Here is a 24,788-nt window from a genome sequence, read left to right on the forward strand (position 1 = left end):
TATATATATATATATATACACACACACACACACACACACACATACACACACACACACAGTCGTATGCAAAAGTTTAGGCACCCGACAATTTCCATGAATTTCATTTATAAATAATTGGGTGTTTGGATCAGCAATTTCATTTTGATCTATCAAATAACTGAAGGACACAGTAATATTTCAGTAGTGAAATGAGGTTTATTAGATTAACAGAAAATGTGCAAAACGAAATTAGACAGGAGCATAAATTTGGGCACCCCAAAAGAAATATTGCATCAATATTTAGTAGAGCCTCCTTTAGCAGAAATAACAGATTCTAGACGCTTCCTATAGCCTGTAATGAGTGTCTGGATTCAGGTATTTTGGACCATTCCTCCTTGCAAAACATCTCCAGTTCAGTTAGGTCTGAGGGTTTCCAAGCATGGACAGCCCGCTTCAAATCACTCCACAGATTTTCAATGATATTCAGGTCTGGGGACTGGGATGGCCATTCCAGAACATTTTACTTGTTCCTCTGCATAAATGCCAGAGTAGATTTTAAACAGTGTTTTGGGTCGTCGTCTTGTTGAAATATCCAGCCCCGGCATAACTTCAACTTTGTGACTGATTCCTCAACATTATTCTCAAGTATCTGCTGATATTGAGTGGAATCCATGCGACCCTCAACTTTAACAAGATTCCCAGTACCGGCACTAGTCACACAGCCCCACAGCATGATGGAACATCCACCAAATTTTACTGTGGGTAGCAAGTGTTTGTCTTGGAACGCTGTATTCTTTTGCCGCCATGCACAACGCCCCTTGTTATGACCAAATAACTTGATCTTTGTTTCATCAGTCCACAGCACCTTCTTCCAAAATGAAGCTGGCTTGTCCAAATGTGCGTTTGCATACCTCAAGCGACTCTGTTTGTGGCGTGTGTGCAGAAAAGGCTTCAATTTCCTCACTATGTTCCTCACAGTGGACACTGACAGCTTAAATCTCTGTGATAGCTTTTTGTAGCCTTCCCCTAAACCACAATGATGAACAATCTTTGTTTTCAGGTCATTTGAGAGTTGTTTTGAGGCCCCCATGTTGCCACTCTTGAGAGTAGAGAGTCAAAGTGAAAAACAACTTGCAATTGGTCACCTTAAATACATTTTCTCATGATTGGGTGCACCTGTCTATGAAGTTCAAGGTTTAATGGGCTCACCAAACCAATTGTGTGTTCCAATTAATCAGTGCTAGGAAGTTACAGGTATTCAAATCAACAAAATAAGGGTGCCCAAATTTATGCACCTAATTTCATTTTGATGCATATTGCACATTTTCTGTTAATCCAATAAACCTAATTTCACTACTGAAATATTACTGTGTCCTTAAGTTATTTGATAGATCAAAATTAAATTTCTGATCAAAACACCCAATTATTTATAAATGAAAAACATGGAAATAGAGATAGAGAGAGATAGAGAGAGACATATATATATATATATATATATATATATATATATATATATATATATATATATATATATATATATATATATATATATATATATATATAATCAGCAAGCACTACCCAGTATACTGAACCAAAAAAACATAATTTATGTAAGAACTTACCTGATAAATTAATTTCTTTCGTATTGGCAAGAGTCCATGAGCTAGTGAAGTATGGGATATACAATCCTACCAGGAGGGGCAAAGTTTCCCAAACCTCAAAATGCCTATAAATATACCCCTCACCACACCCACAATTCAGTTTAACGAATAGTCAAGTAGTGGGGTGAAAAAATAAGGAGTAAAAAAGCATACAAAAAGAGGAACTGGAAATAAAATTTTGCTTTTTATACAAAAATCATAACCACCATAAAAAGGGTGGGCCTCATGAACTCTTGCCCATATGAAAGAAATTCATTTATCAGGTAAGTTCTTACATAAATTATGTTTTCTTTTAAGTAATTGGCAAGAGTCCATGAGTTAGTGACGTATGGAATAAAAATACCCAAGATGTGGGAGACCACAGAAGAGTCACTAGAAAGGGAGGGATAAAATAAAAACAGCTATTTCCGCTGAAAAAAATTAAATTCTCAAAAAAATAAGTCTCTCATAAATTTCAAGAAAAAAAACTTAAATCATAAGCAGAAGAATCAAACTGAGACAGCTGCCTGAAGAACTTTTCTACCAAAGACTGCTTCAGAAGAAGCAAATACATCAAAATGGTAAAATTTAGTAAATGTATGCAAAGAAGACCAAGTTGCTGCTTTGCAAATCTGATCAACCGAAGCTTCATTCTTAAAAGCCCAAGAAGTGGCGACTGATCTAGTAGAATGAGCTGTAATTCTCTGAGGCGGAGACTGTCCTGCCTCCAGATAAGCCTTGTGAATCAAAAGCTTTAACGAAGATGCCAAAGAAATGGCAGAGGCTTTCTGACCTTTCCTAGGACCAGAAAAAAACAACAAATAGACTAGAAGTCTTCCTGAAATCTTCAGTAGCTTCGACATATTTCAAAGCTCTTACAACATCCAAAGAATGTAAAGATCTTTTAAGAGTATTCTTAGGATTAGGAAGAAACAACAATTTCCCTACTAATGTTGTTAGAATTCACAACCTTAGGAAGAAATTTAAACGAAGTCCGCAAAATAGCCTTATCCTGATGGAAAAACATAATTTATGCTTACCTGATAAATTTATTTCTCTTGTGGTGTATCCAGTCCACGGATCATCCATTACTTGTGGGATATTCTCCTTCCCAACAGGAAGTTGCAAGAGGATCACCCACAGCAGAGCTGTCTATATAGCTCCTCCCCTAACTGCCATCTCCAGTCATTCGACCGAAGACAAGCAAGAGAAAGGAGAAAACATAGGGTGCAGTGGTGACTGTAGTGTAAAGTTAAAAAATACCTGCCTTAAAATAACAGGGCGTGCCGTGGACTGGATACACCACAAGAGAAATACATTTATCAGGTAAACATAAATTATGTTTTCTCTTGTAAGGTGTATCCAGTCCACGGATCATCCATTACTTGTGGGATACCAATACCAAAGCTAAAGTACACGGATGAAGGGAGGGACGAGGCAGGTACTTTAACGGAAGGTACCACTGCCTGTAAAAACTTTCTCCCAAAAATAGCCTCCGAAGAAGCAAAAGTATCAAATTTATAAAATTTTGAAAAAGTATGAAGCGAAGACCAAGTCGCCGCCTTGCAAATCTGTTCAACAGAAGCCTCATTTTTAAAGGCCCATGTGGAAGCCACAACTCTAGTAGAATGAGCTGTAATCCTTTCAGGAGGCTGCTGGCCAGCAGTCTCATAAGCTAAGCGTATTATACTTCTTAGCCAAAGCGAAAGAGAAGTTGCCGAAGCCTTTTGGCCTTTCCTCTGTCCAGAGTAGACAACAAACAAAGCAGATGTTTGAAGTATTATTTACAAGCTACTAAAGAATTTTGTCAAAGCACGAACCACGTCAAGATTGTGTAATAGACTTTCCTTCTTTGAAGAAGGATTTGGACACAATGACGGAACCACAATCTCCAGATTGATATTCTTATTAGATACCACCTTAGGTAAAAACCCAGGTTTGGTACGCAAAACTACCTCATCTGCATGGAAGATCAGAAAAGGAGAATCACATTGTAAGGCAGATAACTGGGAAACTCTACGAGCCGAGGAAATAGCTACCAAAAAAAGAACTTTCCAAGATAAAAGTTTGATATCTATGGAATGAAGAGGTTCAAACGGAACCCCCTGAAGAACTTTAAGAACCAAATTTAAACTCCATGGTGGAGCAACAGGTTTAAACACAGGCTTGATTCTAACTAAAGCCTGACAAAATGCTTGAACGTCTGGAACATCCGCCAGACGCTTGACAGAATAGACAGAGCAGAAATCTGTCTCTTTAAGGAACTAGCTGACAATCCTTTCCCCAATCCTTCTTGGAGAAAAGATAATATCCTGGGAATCCTGACTTTACTCCATGAGTAACCCTTGGATTCACACCAATATATATTTACGCCATATCTTATGATAGATTTTCCTGGTGACAGGCTTTCGTGCCTGAATTAAGGTATCAATAACTGACTCGGAGAAGCCACGCTTTGATAAAATCAAGCGTTCAATCTCCAGGCAGTCAGTCTCAGAGAAATTAGATTTGGATGGTTGAAAGGACCCTGAAGTAGAAGGTCCTGTCTCAGAGGCAGAATCCATGGTGAAAGGGATGACATGTCCACCAGATCGGCATACCAAGTCCTGCGTGGCCACGCAGGCGCTATCAAGATCACCGATGCTCTCTCCTGCTTGATTTTGGCAATCAGACGAGGGAGCAGAGGAAACGGTGGAAACACATAAGCCAGGTTGAAGGACCAAGGCGCTGCTAGAGCATCTATCAGCGTTGCCTTGGGGTCCCTGGACCTGGATCCGTAACAAGGAAGTTTGGCGTTCTGACAAGACGCCATGAGATCCAGTTCTGGTTCGCCCCAACGTTGAACCAATTGTGCAAATACCTCCGGATGGAGTTCCCACTCCCCCGGATGAAAAGTCTGTCGACTTAGAAAATCCGCCTCCCAGTTCTCTACACCTGGGATATGGATAGCTGATAGGTGGCAAGAGTGAATCTCTGCCCAACTAATTATCTTTGAAACCTCCAACATCGCTAGGGAACTCCTTGTTCCCCTTTGATGGTTGATGTAAGCCACAGTCGTGATGTTGTCCGACTGAAATCTGATGAACCTCATTGTCGCTAGCTGAGGCCAAGCTTGAAGAGCATTGAATATCGCTCTTAGTTCCAGAATGTTTATTGGGAGGAGGGTCTCCTCCTGAGTCCACGATCCCTGAGCCTTCAGGGAGTTCCAGACTGCCCCCCAGCCCAGAAGGCTGGCATCTGTCGTTACTATTGTCCAATCTGGCCTGCAAAAGGTCATACCTTTGGACAGATGGACCCGAGATAGCCACCAGAGAAGAGAATCCCTGGTCTCTTGATCCAGATTTAGTAGAGGGGACAAATCTGTGTAATCCCCATTCCACTGACTGAGCATGCAGAGTTGCAGCGGTCTGAGATGTAGACGGGCAAACGGTACTATATCCATTGCTGCTACCATTAAGCCGATTACTTCCATACACTGAGCCACCGAAGGGCGAGAAGTGGAATAAAGAACACGGCAGGAATTTAGAAGTTTTGATAACCTGGTCTCTGTCAGGTAAATCCTCATTTCTACAGAGTCTATTAGAGTTCCCAGAAAGGAGACTCTTGTGAGAGGGGATAGAGAACTCTTTTCTTCGTTCACTTTCCACCCATGCAACCTCAGAAATGCCAGAACTATGTCCGTATGAGACTTGGCAATTTGGAAATTTGACGCCTGTATCAGAATGTCGTCTAAATAAGGGGCTACTGCTATGCCCCGCGGCCTTAGGACCGCCAGAAGTGACCCCAGAACCTTCGTAAAGATTCTTGGGGCTGTAGCTAACCCAAAGGGAAGAGCTACAAACTGGTAATGCCTGTCTAGGAAGGCAAACCTGAGAAACCGATGATAATCTTTGTGTATCGGAATGTGAAGATAAGCATCCTTTAAATCCACTGTAGTCATGTATTGACCCTCCTGGATCATAGGCAGGATGGTACGAATAGTCTCCATCTTGAATGATGGGACCCTGAGAAATTTGTTTAAGATCTTGAGATCTAAGATTGGTCTGAAGGTTCCCTTCTTTTTGGGAACCACAAAGAGATTTGAATAGAATCCTTGTCCCTGTTCCTCCTTTGGAACTGGATGGATCACTCCCATAATTTGGAGGTCTTGAACACAGTGTAAAAATGCCTCTCTCTTTACCTGGTTTGCAGATAATTGTGAAAGGTGAAATCTCCCTTTTGGAGGAGAAGCTTTGAAGTCCAGAAGATATCCCTGGGATACAATTTCCAACGCTTTTTGGCCTGCTTACCTTTGTTCCAAGTCTGGTTAGGTCTCCAGACCGACTTGGACTGGGCAAAAGTTCCCTCTTGTTTTGTATTAGAGGGAGTTGATGCCGCACTCGCCTTGAAGTTCCGAAAGGCACGGAAATTAGACTGTTTGGCCCTTGATTTGGACCTATCTTGAGGAAGGGCATGACCTTTTCCTCCAGTGATATCAGAAATGATCTCCTTCAAATCAGGCCCGAACAGGGTCTGCCCCTTGAAGGGAATATTAAGCAGCTTAGACTTTGAAGTAACGTCAGCTGACCAGGATTTAAGCCATAGCGCCCTCCACGCCTGGATAGCAAAACCAGAATTCTTAGCCGTTAGTTTAGTCAAATGAACAATGGCATCAGAAACAAAAGAATTGGCTAGCTTAAGTGCTCTAAGCTTGTCAAGTATATCATCCAATGGGGTCTCTACTTGTAAAGCCTCTTCCAGAGACTCAAACCAGAAGGCCGCAGCAGCAGTGACTGAGGCAATGCATGCAAGGGGCTGTAGGATAAAACCTTGTTGAATAAACATTTTCTTAAGGTAACCCTCTAACTTTTTATCCATTGGATCTAAGAAAGCACAACTGTCCTCGACAGGGATAGTAGTACGCTTAGCAAGTGTAGAAACTGCTCCCTCCACCTTAGGGACCGTTTGCCATAAGTCCCATGTGGCGGTTTCTATTGGAAACATTCTCTTAAAAATAGGAGGGCGAGAGAACGGCACACCTGGTCTATCCCATTCCTTAGTAATAATTTCTGTAAACCTTTTAGGTATTGGAAACACATCATTGTAAACAGGTACTGCATATTATTTATCCAATCTACACAATTTCTCTGGCACTGCAATTGTATCACAGTCATTCAGAGCAGCTAAAACCTCCCTGAGCAACACGCGGAGGTGTTCAAGCTTAAATGTAAATGTAGATATTTCAGAATCAGGTTGAATCCTCTTCCCTGAGTCAGAAAAATCACCCACCGAAAGAAGCTCTCCTTCCTCAGCTTCTGCATATTGTGAGGGGGTATCAGACATAGCTCTTAAAGCGTCAGTAATCTCTGTATTTCTTCGAAACCCAGGTAGTCTGGATAATACCGCTGACAGTGTATTATCCATGACTGCCGCCATGTCTTGTAAAGTAAACGCCATGGGCGCACTAGATGTACTTGGCGCCTCTTGAGCGTGAGTCCCTTGAGCGGAATGTAAAGGTTCTGACACGTGGGGCGAGTTAGTCGGCATAACTTCCCCCTCGTCAGATTCCTCTGGTGATAAAATTTTTAAAAGACAGAATATGGTCTTTATTACATAAAGTGAAATCAGTACATTTGGTACACATTCTAAGAGGGGGTTCCACCATGGCTTCTAAACATAATGAACAAGGAGTTTCCTCTATGTCAGACATGTTTAAACAGACTAGCAATGAGACCAGCAAGCTTGGAAAACACTTTAAAGCAAGTTAACAAGCAAAAAATAAAAACGGTACTGTGCCTTTAAGAAAAATAAAAAAGGTCAGAATTTGAAAAACAGTGAAAAAAAGCAGTAAATCAAACGAAATGTTTACAGTGTGTATAATAACCTAACAGAGCATTGCACCCACTTGCAAATGGATGATTAACCCCTTAGTTTAAAAAAACGGATACAAAAAACGATATAGACGTTTTTTAACAGTCACAACAACCTGCCACAGCTCTGCTGTGGCCCTACCTTCCCATACAAACGACTTTGGAAAGCCTAAAAGCCCTTTAGAGAGGTCCTATAACATTCAGGAGACTTCTTGAGGGAAGCTGGATGTCTTAGTCTGCAAAAGTTACTGCGCAATGAAGCGCTAAAATAGGCCCCTCCCACTCATGTCTACACAGTGAGAGGCCTAAGAAAACTGTTTCTAGGCAAATTTAAGCCAGCCATGTGGAAAAAAACTAGGCCCCAATAAAGTTTTATCACCAAAACATATATAGAAACGTTTAAACACTCCCAGCAAACGTTTTATATTGAAAGATAATAAGAGTATTACCTCTGACAGTAAGCATGATACCAGTCGCTATTAAATCACTGTAATCAGGCTTACCTTAAGTAAATCTGGTATCAGCAGCATTTTCTAGCATTTACATTCCTCTAGAAAAATTTTAAACTGCACCTACCTCATAGCAGGGTAACCTGCACGCCATTCCCCAGCTGAAGTTACCTCTCTCTTCAGTTATGTGTGAGAACACCAATGGATCTTAGTTATAACCTGCTAGGATCATTAAAGACCGCAGGCAGATTCTTCTTCTATTTTCTGCCTGGGACCAAAACAGTACAACTCCGGTACCATTTAAAAATAACAAATTTTTGATTTGAAGAAAAAACAACTATATTTCACCACATCTATCTTACTGCTTCCATGCTTGTCGAGAGTTGCAAGAGAATGACTGGGGATGGCAATTAGGGGAGGAGCTATATAGACAGCTCTGCTGTGGGTGATCCTCTTGCAACTTCCTGTTGGGAAGGAGAATATCCCACAAGTAATGGATGATCCGTGGACTGGATACACCTTACAAGAGAAATCAGAAAAGGAGATTTACAAGAGAGAGCAGACAATTCGGAAACTCTTCTAGCTGAAGAGATAGCCAAAAGGAACAACATTTTCCAAGAAAGTAGTTTAATATCCAAAGAATGCATAGGCTCAAAAGGAGGAGCCTGCAAAGCCTTCAAAACCAAATTAAGACTCCAAGGAGGAGATATTAATTTAACAACAGGCTTAATACGAACCAAAGCCTGAACAAAACAGTGAATATCAGGAAGTTTAGCAATCTTTCTATGAAATAAAACAGAAAGAGCAGAGATTTGTCCCTTCAAGGTACTTGCAGACAAACCTTTATCCAAACCATCTTGAAGAAACTGTAAAATTCTAGGATTCCTAAAAGAATGCCAGGAGAATTTATGAGAAAAACACCATGAAATATAGGTTTTCCAAACTTGATAATAAATCTTCCTTGAAAAAGACTTACGAGCCTGTAGCATAGTATTAATCACCGAGTCAGAGAAACCTCTATGACTAAGCACTAAGCGTTCAATTTCCATACCTTCAAATTAAGCGATTTGAGATCCTGATGGAAAAACGGCCCTTGAGACAGAAGGTCTGGTCTTAAAGGAAGTGGCCAAGGATGGCAACTGGACATCCGGACAAGATCCGCATACCAAAACCTGTGAGGCCATGCTGGCGCTATCAGAAACACATGCGATTGTTCCAATATGATCTTGGAGATCACCCTTGGAAGAAGAACTAGATGCAGAAAAATTTAAGCAGGTTGGTAAAACCAAGGAACTGCTAACGCATCCACCATCTCCGCCTGAGGATTCCTGGACCTGGAAAGGTACCTGGGAAGCTTCTTGTTTAGATGGGAAGCAATCAGATCTATTTCGGGGAGACCCCACATCTGTACAATCTGACAAAATACATCTGGATGGAGAGACCACTCCCCTCGATGTATAGACCGACAACTGAGATAATCTGCTTCCCAATTGTCTACACCTAGGATATGTATCGCAGAAATTAGACAGGAGTTGGACTCCGCACAAGAAAGTATCCGAGACTTCTTTTATCGCTAAAGGACTGCAAGTCCCCCCTTGATGATTGACATATGCCACAGTTGTGATATTGTCTGTCTGAAAACGAATGAATGATTCTCTCTTTAATAAAGTCCAAGCCTGAAGAGCCCTGAAAATAGCACGGAGTTCTAAAATATTGATTGGTAACCTCGCCTCTTGAGGATTTTAAACTCTTTGTGCTGTCAGAGACCCCCAGACAGCTCTCCAACCTGTGAGACATGCATCTGTCGAAATTACAGTCCAGGAAGGACTAACAAAAGGGGCCCCTTGAAGAATCCGATGATGATCCAACCACCAGGACAGAGAGAGTTGAATGTTGGGATTTAAGTATATCAACTGTGATATCCGAGTATAATCCCTGCACCATTGATTCAGCATGCAAAGGTCTCATATGAAAACGAGCAAAGGGGATCGTGTCCGATGATGCAGTCATGAGACCTAAAACTTCCATGCACATAGCCACTGAAGGGAATGATCAAGACTGAAGGTTTCAACAGGCAGAAACCAATTTCATTTGTCTCTTGTCTGTTAAAGAGTCATGGACACTAAATCTATCTGGAAACCTAAAAAGTTGACCCTTGTCTGAGGAATCAAGGAACTCTTTGGTAAATTGATCCTCCAACCATGTCTTTGAAGAAACAACACTAGTTGATTTGTGTGAGATTCTGCTAAATGAAACGATTGAGCCAGTACCAAGATATCGTCCAATAAGGAAACACTACAATACCCTGCTCTCTGATTACAGATAGAAGGGCACCGAGAACCTTTGAAAATATTCTTGGAGCTGTTGCTAGGCCAAATGGAAAATCAACAAATTGGTAATGCTTGTCTAGAAAAGAGAATCTCAGAAACCGATAGTGGTCTGGATGAATCGGAATGTGAAGATACGCATCCTGTAAGTCTATTGAGGACATGTAATGACCTTGCTGAACAAAAGGCAGAATAGTCTTTATAGTCAACATCTTGAAAGTTGGGACCCTTACAAATTGATTAAAAAACTTCAGATCCAGAACTTGTCTGAAAGAATTTTCCTTCTTCGGGACAATTAATAGATTTGAATAAAAACCCAGACCCTGTTCCAGAATTGGAACTGGTACAATTACTCCTGAAAGTTCTAGATGTAAAACACTTCAGAAAGGCCTGAGCTTTCACAGGATTTTTTGGTACATGAGAGAGAAAAAAAATCTTCTCAGAGGAGGTCTTATTTTGAAACCTATTCGATACCCCTGAGAGACAATATTCTGAATCCAATGATTCTGAACGGAACCTGCCCAAACGTCTTGAAATAATTTCAATCTGCCCCCACCAGCAGAACTGGATTAAGGGCCGCACCTTCATGCAGTCTTGGGGGCTGGCTTTGGTTTCTTATAAGACTTGGATTTATTCCAACTCAAGGGTGGCTTCCAATTGGAGCCAGAGTCCTTAGGGAAAGGAGTGGTTTTCTGTTCTCTATTCTGACGAAAGGAACGAAACCGATTAGAAGCTTTAGATTAGCCCTTAGACTTTTTATCTTCAGGCAAAAAAACTCCCTTCCCCCCAGTAATAGTGGAAATAATAGAATCCAACTGGGAGCCAAACAAATTATTACCCTGGAATGATAGAGATAGTAACCTAGATTTAGATACCATGTCAGCATTCCATGATTTGAGCCATAAAGCTCTTCTAGCTAAAATAGCCAAAAGACATAGATTTAACATTAATCTTGATGATATAAAAAATAGCATCACAGATAAAATGATTAGCATGTTGAAGCAAACTAACAATGCTATGCAAATCAGAGTCTTTTTCCCGTTGTGCTAAGCTATCCAACTAAAAAGTTGATGCAGCCGCAACATCAGCCATAGAAATGGCAGGTCTGAGAATATAGCCAGAATGCAGATAAGCTTTTCTTAGATGAGATTCAATTGTCCTATCTAAAGGATCCTTAAAAGAAGTACTATCTTCCATAGGAATAGTAGTACGTTTAGCAAGAGTAGAAATAGCCCATTCAACCTTAGGGACTTTTTCCCAAAACTCTAATTTAGCCACTGGCAAAGGATACAACCTTTTAAACCTTGAAGAAGGAAGAAAAGAAGTACCAGGCTTAGACCATTCCATAGCAATCACATCAGAAATAGCATCAGGAACAGGAAAAAAAACCTCAGGAGTAGACACAGGAGGTTTATAGACAGAATATTTACTGGATTTATTATCAAGAGGACCAGACTCCTCAATATCCAAAGTTATCAACACTTCTTTTAATAAAGAACAAATATACTCAATCTTAAAAAGATAAGATGATTTATCAGTATCAATGTCTGAAGTAGGATCTTCTTAATCAGAGAGATCCTCATCAGAGGAGGATATATCAGTATGTTGCTGGTCATTACATAATTCATCAGTACTATGAGAAGTTTTAAAAGACCTTTTACGTTTATTTGAAGGCGGTATAGTAGCCATAGCCTTCTGTATCGCCTCAGCAATAAAATTTTCATATCAACAGGGATATCATGTACATTAGATGTTGAAGGAGCAAAAGCCACTGTACTAGCACTAATAGAAACCTTTTCTGCATGCAAAAGCTTATCATGACAACTGTTACACACTACAGCTGGAGATATAATCTTCACTAGCTTACAACAGATACACTTAGCGTTGGTAGAACTGTGTTCAGGCAGCATGGTTCCTACAACAGCTTCTGAGACAGGATCAGATTGAGACATCTTGTAAAATGTAAAAGAAAAAATAACATTTAAACAGAAATATCTTATTTCCACATATAGCAGTTTCAGGAATGTGAAAAAATGCAAATGCTAAAATTGGCTAAAAAAAGCACATAGCATAGCCCTCTGAACATAAAGAAGGCAAGGAGCATATAGGAAGTGAGGTAAAATTAAACTAATTTTTTTTGGCGCCAAGAATGACGCACAACGCAAAAGGAAGTTGAGAATTTTTTTGGCGCCAACAAACATCCGGAAATGACGTGTCATAAACAAAATTCCGCGCCAAACAACCTAGCGTCAACTAAGACGCAGGAAATGACGAACTTGTGTCATTACAGACGCACATTCGCGCCAAAAAAAGATTTGTGCACCAAGAATGACGCAATAAATAAAAGCATTTTGCGCCCTCGCGAGCCTAATTTGCCCGCAAGTTTTTCTAAGAAAAAACAAGTCAAATTGAAAAAAAGACTATACCCCAGGTAAGACATCCTAAAACATGATTCCCATAAGAAAACTGCCAGACTGCAAAGGGAAATACACAGACCTGACTCATGGCAAATATAAGTAAAATACATATATTTAAAACTTTATATTAATAAAGCGCCAAACCATAGCTGAGAGTGTCTTAAATAATGATACATACTTACCGAACGACACCCATCCACATATAGCAGATAGCCAAACCAGTACTGAAAGCTATCAGCAGAGGTAATGGTACATAAGAGTATATATCGTCGATCTGAAAAGGGAGGTAGGAGATTAATCCCTATGACCGATAACAGAGAACCCTTGAAAAGATTTCCCGTGAGGGAAACCATAAAATCAAATAGGCGATACTCTCTACACATCCCTCTGACAAACACTGTACTCTGAGAGGAATTGGGCTTCAGAATGCTTAGAAGTGCTTATCACAGAAGAAATCATAAAAATCAAGCACAAACTTACTTCACCACCTCCATAGGAGGCAAAGTTTGTAAAACCGAGTTTTGGGTGTGGTGAGGGGTGTATTTATAGGCATTTTGAGGTTTAAGAACTTTGCCTCTCCTGGTAGGATTGTATATACCATACGCCACTAGCTCATGGACTCTTGCCAATTACATGAAAGAAATGGTCTGGCTTTTAAGCTTACATTCCTGTTTTTTCCATTAAAGATACAAAGAGAATGAGAAAAAAATTCATGATGGGATTAAATTAGAAAGTTGCTTAAAACTGAATGCTCTATCTGAATCATGAAAGAAAAAAAATTAGGTTTCATGTCCCTTTAATCTCATAGTAGTTACAGGGTTGCTAGTTTTAAAAATGACACGCTCTAACAAATTAGAACTCGTAATTTTTCGACTATTGTGACCCTTTAAGGAATTGTAAACTTTGTCTATCTGAGCCTAAGGGAGAGCAGAATTTGTCTGCATTGAATGAGATAAATTAACGTTTAGAAGAATATTTAAAGTGTTAATTGCAAAGAGGTACATTTGGTTTGTTTCTGAAATGCAATAATAAATAATTCATTACAAGTAATTTATGTGGTTGCCTTTCAGTATATTAAAAACAACAAATGTAATATTCATTGAAAAACCATTGTTAAGAAGACAGTCTATAGTAATAATAAAACAATATCATTTGTTATAGCCATTTATTATTAAAACACAATGTTAAATTCACTTGCATGGAAATCCTGAAAAGGACACAGCAAATTAGTGGCTTCTCATGTATCCTTCTCCTCAAAGCTTGCAGCTGCGGAATGGGACTTTACCAATGTGTTGAACCTCTTAGCGGGGTTTTAAAACGGACCCAAGCGGTGTCTTTAACTGGTTCTAAGAATGAAATTATTCTCCTCTCCAAACTCTTCATCCACTACATCAAGGCTTGACAAACCCTAGAAATTTATCCCTGGCTCCTAACTTTTTGGGTTATTTTCCATATATCTATATACAAATACCTCTGTTTGGCTCCTAAATTTTAAACATATTTGTCAACCCCTGCACTACATACTCATCCAAGCTACAATTCACCTAAACCTTAAAATTTTACACCCCCCATGGTGTGTCTCATGCACTGGTAGCTAGTATCTCTGAAGCTCTGGCTCCTAAATTCGACATTCTCAAACTTGAGATTAAGCATGATATCTCATCTTTAACAAAAAAAATTAGACAATTTTCAAACAGGCTGCAAGAGGCATAAGAAAGAGTGTCGGATTTGGAAGATATCAGTCCAATTCCCAGTTCTAAACTTGAGGCTACTGACTTAACACTTTCCAAAATCCAGCTTAAAATCGAGGACCTTGAAAATCATTCTAGGAGAAATAATCTTATAATAATTGGGGTTCCAGAGGAAAAACAGTACGAAGATTTGAATAAATTTATTTTGGAGACTCTAGTCTAATTTCTAAAAATCCCTCCTTCACACCCACAAATTGTTGTAGAAAGAGCACACAGGCTCGGCAGGCAATTTACTGATGCCAAGGAGAATACGCGAGCAAGACCAACTATTGCTAAATTGTTAAAATTTTCAGGATAAAGTCATTCTGTTTCAATATTACCGTAAGAACCAACCTATTTATTTGGGGGCATCCAAAATACTTTTATTTCAGGACTTCTCTGCTGAAACTAAAGGGGAAAAGAAAGGAGCTGTCCCCAATCTGCACAAAACGTATTAATCTGGGCTATCGTGCCACACTAATTTACCCTGCTAGGTTGAAGGTCTCTATCAACGATGAAGTGTATTTTTTTTATTCTACCAAAGAGGCAGAAAAATTTGTAGCTGACCTAAATGCTAAGAGTAACAGCTGAACAAAGATCCTATTCCCCAGACCCTTCATTAAGGCTGTTATTCAAGGCTCGGGGGGTACTTTTTTTTTTCTTCTCTTATTTAAAAGATGGATTGAGAAGATAAGTTTAAGATAGTTTCCTGGAATATTGGGGGTATCACTGGAATAGTTTCCTGGAATATTGGGGGTATCACTTCCTCTATTAAACAAAAGACAATCATCTCCCACCTGAGAAAAATAAATACTAACTGATTTTCTGCAGGAAACCCATTTGAAAGTAGATGAGGTACTAAAGCTAAAATCCTCATGGGTTAGGGAAGTGTTTGCCTCCTCAGGTATGGAGTGGAAAAGAGGAGTGGCAATCATGATAGGTAAAATAATTGAATATGAAGTTCTGCATACTATTACAGACCCAAAGGGGAGATACTTCATGCTGAAAATTAAAGTTGCTAAAACTCTATACACTTTATGCAACATCTATGCTTCAAACGTATTTGATCCAATATTTTGGGATACACTACAATCAAAAATCCTCGTTAATTCTGAGGGATATTTGATCCTAGGGGGAGATTTCAACATGGCGCCACAATATCCCCTAGATAGGCTAAGGCAGAATCCTAGGTCGGGTAAGAATAAGCGAGATAATCTAGAGATCAAGTTGTTTAAAAACATAATTTATGCTTACCTGATAAATTCCTTTCTTCTGTTGTGTGATCAGTCCACGGGTCATCATTACTTCTGGGATATAACTCCTCCCCAACAGGAAATGCAAGAGGATTCACCCAGCAGAGCTGCATATAGCTCCTCCCCTCTACGTCACTCCCAGTCATTCGACCAAGAATCAACGAGAAAGGAGAAACCAAGGGTGAAGTGGTGACTGGAGTATAATTTAAAAGATATTTACCTGCCTTAAAAAACAGGGCGGGCCGTGGACTGATCACACAACAGAAGAAAGGAATTTATCAGGTAAGCATAAATTATGTTTTCTTCTGTTATGTGTGATCAGTCCACGGGTCATCATTACTTCTGGGATACCATACCAAAGCAAAAGTTCACGGATGACGGGAGGGATAGGCAGGCTCATTATACAGAAGGAACCACTGCCTGAAGAACCTTTCTCCCAAAAATAGCCTCCGAAGAAGCAAAAGTGTCAAATTTGTAAAATTTGGAAAAAGTATGAAGCGAAGACCAAGTTGCAGCCTTGCAAATCTGTTCAACAGAGGCCTCATTCTTAAAGGCCCAAGTGGAAGCCACAGCTCTAGTAGAATGAGCTGTAATTCTTTCAGGAGGCTGCTGTCCAGCAGTCTCATAGGCTAAACGAATTATGCTACGAAGCCAGAAGGAGAGAGAGGTAGCCGAAGCCTTATGACCTCTCCTCTGACCAGAGTACACGACAAACAGGGAAGACGTTTGTCGAAAATCCTTAGTTGCCTGCAAGTAGAACTTGAGGGCACGAACTACATCCAGATTGTGTAGAAGACGTTCCTTCTTTGAAGGATTCGGGCACAGGGAAGGCACCACGATCTCTTGATTGATGTTCCTGTTAGTGACTACCTTAGGTAAGAACCCAGGTTTTGTACGCAGAACTACCTTATCTGAATGAAAAATCAAATAAGGAGAATCACAATGTAAAGCTGATAACTCAGAGACTCTCCGAGCCGAAGAAATAGCCATTAAAAATAACACTTTCCAAGATAACAACTTTATATCAATGGAATGAAGGGGTTCAAACGGAACTCCTTGTAGAACGTTAAGAACAAGGTTTAAACTCCATGGCGGAGCAACAGTTTTAAACACAGGCTTGATCCTAGCTAAAGCCTGACAAAAGGCCTGGACGTCTGGATTTTCTGACAGACGCCTGTGTAACAAGATGGACAGAGCTGAGATCTGTCCCTTTAATGAGCTAGCCGATAAACCCTTTTCTAAACCTTCTTGTAGAAAGGACAATATCCTAGGAATCCTAACCTTACTCCAGGAGTAACCTTTGGATTCGCACCAGTATAGGTATTTACGCCATATCTTATGGTAAATCCTTCTGGTAACAGGCTTCCTAGCCTGTATCAGGGTATCAATAACCGACTCAGAAAACCCACGTTTTGATAAAATCAAGCGTTCAATTTCCAAGCAGTCAGCTTCAGAGAAGTTAGATTTTGATGTTTGAATGGACCCTGTATCAGAAGGTCCTGTCTTAGAGGTAGAGACCAAGGCGGACAGGATGACATGTCCACTAGATCTGCATACCAAGTCCTGCGTGGCCATGCAGGCGCTATTAGAATCACTGATGCTCTCTCCTGTTTGATTTTGGCAATCAATCGAGGAAGCAGCGGGAAGGGTGGAAACACATAAGCCATCCCGAAGTTCCAAGGTGCTGTCAAAGCATCTATCAGAACTGCTCCCGGCTCCCTGGATCTGGACCCGTAGCGAGGAAGTTTGGCGTTCTGGCTAGACGCCATGAGATCTATCTCTGGTTTGCCCCAACGTCGAAGTATTTGGGCAAAGACCTCCGGATGAAGTTCCCACTCCCCCGGATGAAAAGTCTGGCGACTCAAGAAATCCGCCTCCCAGTTCTCCACTCCCGGGATGTGGATTGCTGACAGGTGGCAAGAGTGAGACTCTGCCCAGCGAATTATCTTTGATACTTCCATCATTGCTAGGGAGCTTCTTGTCCCTCCCTGATGGTTGATGTAAGCTACAGTCGTGATGTTGTCCGACTGAAACCTGATGAACCCCCGAGTTTTTAACTGGGGCCAAGCCAGAAGGGCATTGAGAACTGCTCTCAATTCCAGAATGTTTATTGGCAGGAGACTTTCCTCCTGACTCCATTGTCCCTGAGCCTTCAGAGAATTCCAGACAGCGCCCCAACCTAGTAGGCTGGCGTCTGTTGTTACAATTGTCCAGTCCGGCCTGCTGAATGGCATCCCCCTGGACAGATGTGGCCGAGAAAGCCACCATAGAAGAGAGTTTCTGGTCTCTTGATCCAGATTCAGAGTAGGGGACAAGTCTGAGTAATCCCCATTCCACTGACTCAGCATGCACAATTGCAGCGGTCTGAGATGTAGACGTGCAAAGGGTACTATGTCCATTGCTGCTACCATTAAGCCGATCACCTCCATGCATTGAGCTACTGACGGGAGTTGAATGGAATGAAGGACACGGCATGCATTTAGAAGCTTTGTTAATCTGTCTTCTGTCAGATAAATCTTCATTTCTACAGAATCTATAAGAGTCCCCAAGAATGGAACTCTTGTGAGAGGAAAGAGAGAACTCTTCTTTTCGTTCACTTTCCATCCATGCGACCTTAGAAATGCCAGAACTAACTCTGTATGAGACTTGGCAGTTTGAAAGCTTGAAGCTTGTATCAGAATGTCGTCTAGGTACGGAGCTACCGAAATTCCTCGCGGTCTTAGTACCGCCAGAAGGGCACCCAGAACTTTTGTGAAGATTCTTGGAGCCGTAGCCAATCCGAATGGAAGAGCTACAAACTGGTAATGCCTGTCTAAGAAGGCAAACCTTAGATACCGGAAATGATCTTTGTGAATCGGTATGTGAAGGTAAGCATCCTTTAAATCCACTGTGGTCATGTACTGACCCTTTTGGATCATGGGTAAGATTGTCCGAATAGTTTCCATTTTGAACGATGGAACTCTTAGGAATTTGTTTAGGATCTTTAAATCCAAGATTGGCCTGAAAGTTCCCTCTTTTTTGGGAACCACAAACAGGTTTGAGTAAAACCCTTGTCCTTGTTCCGACCGCGGAACCGGATGGATCACTCCCATTAATAACAGATCTTGTACACAGCGTAGAAACGCTTCTTTCTTTATCTGGTTTGTTGACAACCTTGACAGATGAAATCTCCCTCTTGGGGGAGAGAATTTGAAGTCTAGAAGGTATCCCTGAGATATGATCTCTAGCGCCCAGGGATCCTGAACATCTCTTGCCCAAGCCTGGGCGAAGAGAGAGAGTCTGCCCCCCACTAGATCCGGTCCCGGATCGGGGGCCCTCGGTTCATGCTGTCTTTGGGGCAGCAGCAGGTTTCCTGGCCTGCTTGCCCTTGTTCCAGGACTGGTTAGGTTTCCAGCCTTGTCTGTAACGAGCAACAGCTCCTTCCTGTTTTGGTGCAGTGGAAGTTGGTGCTGCTCCTGCTTTGAAATTCCGAAAGGGACGAAAATTAGACTGTCTAGTCTTAGCTTTGGCTTTGTCTTGAGGCAGGGCGTGGCCCTTACCTCCTGTAATGTCAGCGATAATTTCTTTCAAACCGGGCCCAAATAAAGTTTGCCCCTTGAAAGGTATATTAAGTAATTTGGACTTAGAAGTTACATCAGCTGACCAGGATTTTAGCCACAGCGCCCTACGTGCCTGAATGGCGAATCCTGAGTTCTTAGCCGTAAGTTTGGTTAAATGTACTACGGCCTCCGAAATGAATGAATTAGCTAGTTTAAGGACTCTAAGCCTGTCCGTAATGTCGTCCAGCGTAGCTGAACTAAGGTTCTCTTCCAGAGACTCAATCCAAAATGCTGCCGCAGCCATAATCGGCGCGATGCATGCAAGGGGTTGCAATATAAAACCTTGTTGAACAAACATTTTCTTAAGGTAACCCTCTAATTTTTTATCCATTGGATCTGAAAAAGCACAGCTATCCTCCACCGGGATAGTGGTACGCTTAGCTAAAGTAGAAACTGCTCCCTCCACCTTAGGGACCGTTTGCCATAAGTCCCGTGTGGTGGCGTCTATTGGAAACATCTTTCTAAATATTGGAGGGGGTGAGAACGGCACACCGGGTCTATCCCACTCCTTAGTAACAATTTCAGTTAGTCTCTTAGGTATAGGAAAAACGTCAGTACTCGCCGGTACCGCAAAGTATTTATCCAACCTACACAATTTCTCTGGTATTGCAACAGTGTTACAATCATTAAGAGCCGCTAAAACCTCCCCTAGTAATACACGGAGGTTCTCCAATTTAAATTTAAAATTTGAAATATCTGAATCCAATCTGTTTGGATCAGAACCGTCACCCACAGAATGAAGCTCTCCGTCCTCATGCTCTGCAAGTTGTGACGCAGTATCAGACATGGCCCTAGTATTATCAGCGCACTCTGTTCTCACCCCAGAGTGATCACGCTTGCCTCTTAGTTCTGGTAATTTAGCCAAAACTTCGGTCATAACAGTAGCCATATCTTGTAATGTTATCTGTAATGGCCGCCCAGATGTACTAGGCGCCACAATATCACGCACCTCCCGGGCGGGAGATGCAGGTACTGACACGTGAGGCGAGTTAGTCGGCATAACTCTCCCCTCGCTGTTTGGTGAAATTTGTTCAATTTGTACAGATTGGCTTTTATTTAAAGTAGCATCAATACAGTTAGTACATAAATTTCTATTGGGCTCCACCTTGGCATTGGAACAAATGACACAGGTATCTTCCTCTGAATCAGACATGTTTAACACACTAGCAATAAACTTGCAACTTGGTTACAATCTTATTTAACAAAAACGTACTGTGCCTCAAAGAAGCACTAAACGATTAAATGACAGTTGAAATAATGAACTGAAAAAACAGTTATAGCATCAATCCTTAAAAACAACACAACTTTTAGCAAAGGTTTGTTCCCATTAGTAAAGTAACAATAATTAAATTTGAAGCATAAAAATTACAGAGCAACGTTTTTAATCACAGTCAATATATAAGTCTCACAGCTCTGCTGAGAGAATCTACCTCCCTCCAAAGAAGTTTGAAGACCCCTGAGTTCTGTTAGAGATGAACCGGATCATGCAGGAAATACAAGAGTAACTGACTGGAAATTTTTGATGCGTAGCAAAGAGCGCCAAAAACGGCCCCTCCCCCTCACACACAGAAGTGAGAGAGAAACGAAACTGTCACAATTAAAACAAGCAACTGCCAAGTGGAAAAATAATGCCCTAACATTTATTCACTCAGTACCTCAGAAAATGCAAACGATTCTACATTCCAGCAAAAACGTTTAACATAATAAATACCTATTAAAAGGTTTAATGTACTTTTAACAGAGTAATTCCAGTGAAATACCATCCCCAGAATACTGAAGTGTAGAGTATACATACATGTCATTATAACGGTATGGCAGGATTTTCTCATCAATTCCATTCAGAAAATAAAAACTGCTACATACCTCAATGCAGATTCATCTGCCCGCTGTCCCCTGATCTGAAGCTTTTACCTCCCTCAGATGGCCGAGAAACAGCAATATGATCTTAACTACTCCGGTTAAAATCATAGAAAAAAACTCTGGTAGATTCTTCTTCAAACTCTGCCAGAGAGGCAATAACACGCTCCGGTGCTATTGTAAAATAACAAACTTTTGATTGAAGTTATAAAAACTAAGTATAATCACCATAGTCCTCTCACACATCCTATCTAGTCGTTGGGTGCAAGAGAATGACTGGGAGTGACGTAGAGGGGAGGAGCTATATGCAGCTCTGCTGGGTGAATCCTCTTGCATTTCCTGTTGGGGAGGAGTTATATCCCAGAAGTAATGATGACCCGTGGACTGATCACACATAACAGAAGAAAATAATATTTCAGAATCTTGCTATTAGGGATATTTGGTAAATACAAAATCCTGACATAAGAGATTTTACTTGTTCATCCAAAGCTCATAAAACATTATCCAGGATTGGACGAAAGGCTTTGCAAACTGCCAGTTAAAGCAGGATTGTTTCCAATTTGTATATCAGACCATGGCCCTATTTTTCTAGAATTTCAGCTTAACGATTTTAAACCTAAAATGTCTCGCTTCTATTTCCCCACATATCTCTGAAATGACCTGAAGTTTAAAAAATGGCTTAAATCTAAATATGAAGAATATGCGCACTTCAACCAAGCATACGCCAATCGCCCGGCTACTTATTGGGTAGCTGCAAAAGCGGTTCTCAGGGGATAAATTATATCATATAGTGCAAACAGGTCAAAAAAAAAATAAAAAAAAAATGGTTATGCAAAACTGGGTAATGGGTAATAAAAGGGATTATCTTTTTTTTAAACAAAAAAAAAAAAAAATCTGGTGTTGGCTGTCCCTTTATGTAATAAAATTTTAATTTTACAGTGTTCTCTCTCAGTATTAAGCTTTGGTTTACAAACAGGTATAAGATAAGAAAGCAAGTGTGTGTACACAAAGTGATAACATAATGAAATCTGATATTACCTGCAAGCTCAATCCATTTTAATAGGTTGTGGTTTAAAAGCACACAACCAGCTAATTCAGATAGATAAACCCGAAAATGCAATTTTTACAGTATACTGTCCCTTTAAGCAATTTTTAAATGCCGTATTGTTCCGCATATAGGCCGCACCTGAATATAGGCCGCACCCTTAAAGTTTGGTGCCATTTTAAAGAAAATAAATTTTAAAGACAATACACACATTCCACTTCCCCAAGAGTATATAATAAAACAAAGGAAAGATGCTGCACTCCTTAGATGCTGCACTCCTCAGGCATTAAAGTTATAATGGCTAAATAAAGGCTTTTTCACATTGTATTATTTTAACAGACCAGTATTAAAGCTGCAATTTTTTATTTACCCTAATAGTACAGTATTTTTTATCAGGTATGATGTGAGGGGGGAAAAAAACATAATTTATGCTTACCTGATAAATGTATTTCTCTTGTGGTGTATCCAGTCCACGGATCATCCATTACTTATGGGATATTCTCCTTCCCAACAGGAAGTTGCAAGAGGATCACCCACAGCAGAGCTGCTATATAGCTCCTCCCCTAACTGTCATATCCAGTCATTCGACCGAAAACAAACAGAGAAAGGAGAAACCATAGGGTGCAGTGGTGACTGTAGTTTAATTAAAATTTAGACCTGCCTTAAAAGGACAGGGCGGGCCGTGGACTGGATACACTACAAGAGAAATAAATTTATCAGGTAAGCATAAATTATGTTTTCTCTTGTTAAGTGTATCCAGTCCACGGATCACACATTACTTATGGGATATCAATACCAAAGCTAAAGTACACGGATGATGGGAGGGACAAGGCAGGATTAAGCGGAAGGAACCACTGCCTGAAGAACCTCTCTCCCAAAAACAGCCTCCGAAGAAGCAAAAGTATCAAATTTGTAAAATTTGGAAAAAGTGTGAAGCGAAGACCAAGTCGCGGCCTTGCAAATCTGTTCAACAGAGGCCTCATTTTTAAAGGCCCAGGTGGAAGCCACAGCTCTAGTAGAATGAGCTGTAATCCTTTCAGGGGGCTGCTGTCCAGCAGTCTCATAGGCTAGGCGTATTATGCTCCGAAGCCAAAAGGAAAGAGAGGTTGCCGAAGCTTTTTGACCTCTCCTCTGTCCAGAGTAAACGACAAACAGGGTAGATGTTTGACGAAAATCTTTAGTAGCTTGTAAGTAAAACTTCAAGGCACGGACTACATCCAGATTATGTAAAAGACGTTCCTTCTTTGAAGAAGGATTAGGACACAATGATGGAACAACAATCTCTTGATTGATATTCTTGTTAGAAACCACCTTAAGTAAAAACCCAGGTTTGGTACGCAGGACTACCTTATCTGCATGAAAAATCAGATAAGGAGAATCGCATTGTAAGGCAGATAGCTCAGAGACTCTCCGAGCCGAGGAAATAGCCATCAAAAACAGAACTTTCCAAGATAAAAGTTTAATATCAATTGAATGAAGGGGTTCCAACGGAACTCCTTGAAGAACTTTAAGAACCAAGTTTAAACTCCACGGGGGAGCAACAGGTTTAAACACAGGCTTAATTCTAACCAAAGCCTGGCAAAATGCCTGGACGTCTGGAACCTCTGCCAGACGCTTGTGCAAAAGAATAGACAGAGCAGAAATCTGTCCCTTTAAGGAACTAGCTGATAATCCTTTGTACAAGCCCTCTTGGAGAAAAGACAATATTCTAGGAATCCTACCCTTACTCCATGAGTAATTCTTGGATTCACACCAATAAAGATATTTACTCCATATCTTGTGGTAGATTTTCCTGGTAACAGGCTTTCGTGCCTGTATTAAAGTATCAATGACTGACTCGGAGAAGCCACGCTTTGATAGAATCAAGCGTTCAATCTCCATGAAGTCTCAGAGAAATTAGATTTGGATGATTGAAAGGACCTTGTATCAGAAGGTCCTGTCTTAGAGGCAGAGTCCATGGTGGAAAGGATGACATGTCCACTAGGTCTGCATACCAAGTCCTGCGTGGCCACGTAGGTGCTATCAGAATCACAGATGCTCTCTCCTGTTTGATTTTGGCAATCAGTCGAGGGAGCAGAGGAAACGGTGGAAACACATAGAAGAACCAAGGTGCTGCTAGAGCATCTATCAGCGTCGCCTCTGGGTCCCTGGACCTGGATCCGTAACAAGGAAGCTTGGCGTTCTGGCGAGACGTCATGTGATCCAACTCTGGTTTGCCCCAACGATGAATCAACTGAGCAAACACCTCCGGATGGAGTTCCCACTCCCCCGGAAAGTCTGACGACTTTGAAAATCCGCCTCCCAGTTCTCCACGCCTGGGATATGGATTGCTGACAGGTGGCAAGAGTGGTACTCTGCCCAGCGAATTATATTTGAGACTCCTAACATCGCTAGGGAACTCCTGGTTCCCCCTTGATGGTTGATGTAAGCCACAGTCGTGATGTTGCCCGACTGAAGTCTGATGAACCTCAGTGTTGCTAACTGAGGCCAAGCCAGAAGAGCATTGAATATCGCTCTTAACTCCAGAATATTTATTGGAAGGAGTTTCTCCTCCTGAGTCCACGATCCCTGTGCCTTCAGGGAATTCCAGACTGCACCCCAACCTAGAAGGCTGGCATCTGTTGTTACAATTGTCCAATCTGG

The 24,788-nt window shown here is 41.0% G+C and overlaps 1 protein-coding gene across 7 annotated transcripts in view; it reads right to left on the minus strand.

The window, feature by feature from the left end:
* Positions 1 to 24,788, minus strand: part of AAK1 (AP2 associated kinase 1) — a 305,240-nt gene that overhangs the window by 184,805 nt on the left and 95,647 nt on the right. The gene's annotated exons all lie outside the window — the stretch shown is intronic.

Source organism: Bombina bombina, chromosome 6 (assembly GCF_027579735.1).
Source record: "Bombina bombina isolate aBomBom1 chromosome 6, aBomBom1.pri, whole genome shotgun sequence".
Classification (NCBI taxonomy): Eukaryota; Metazoa; Chordata; class Amphibia; order Anura; family Bombinatoridae; genus Bombina; species Bombina bombina.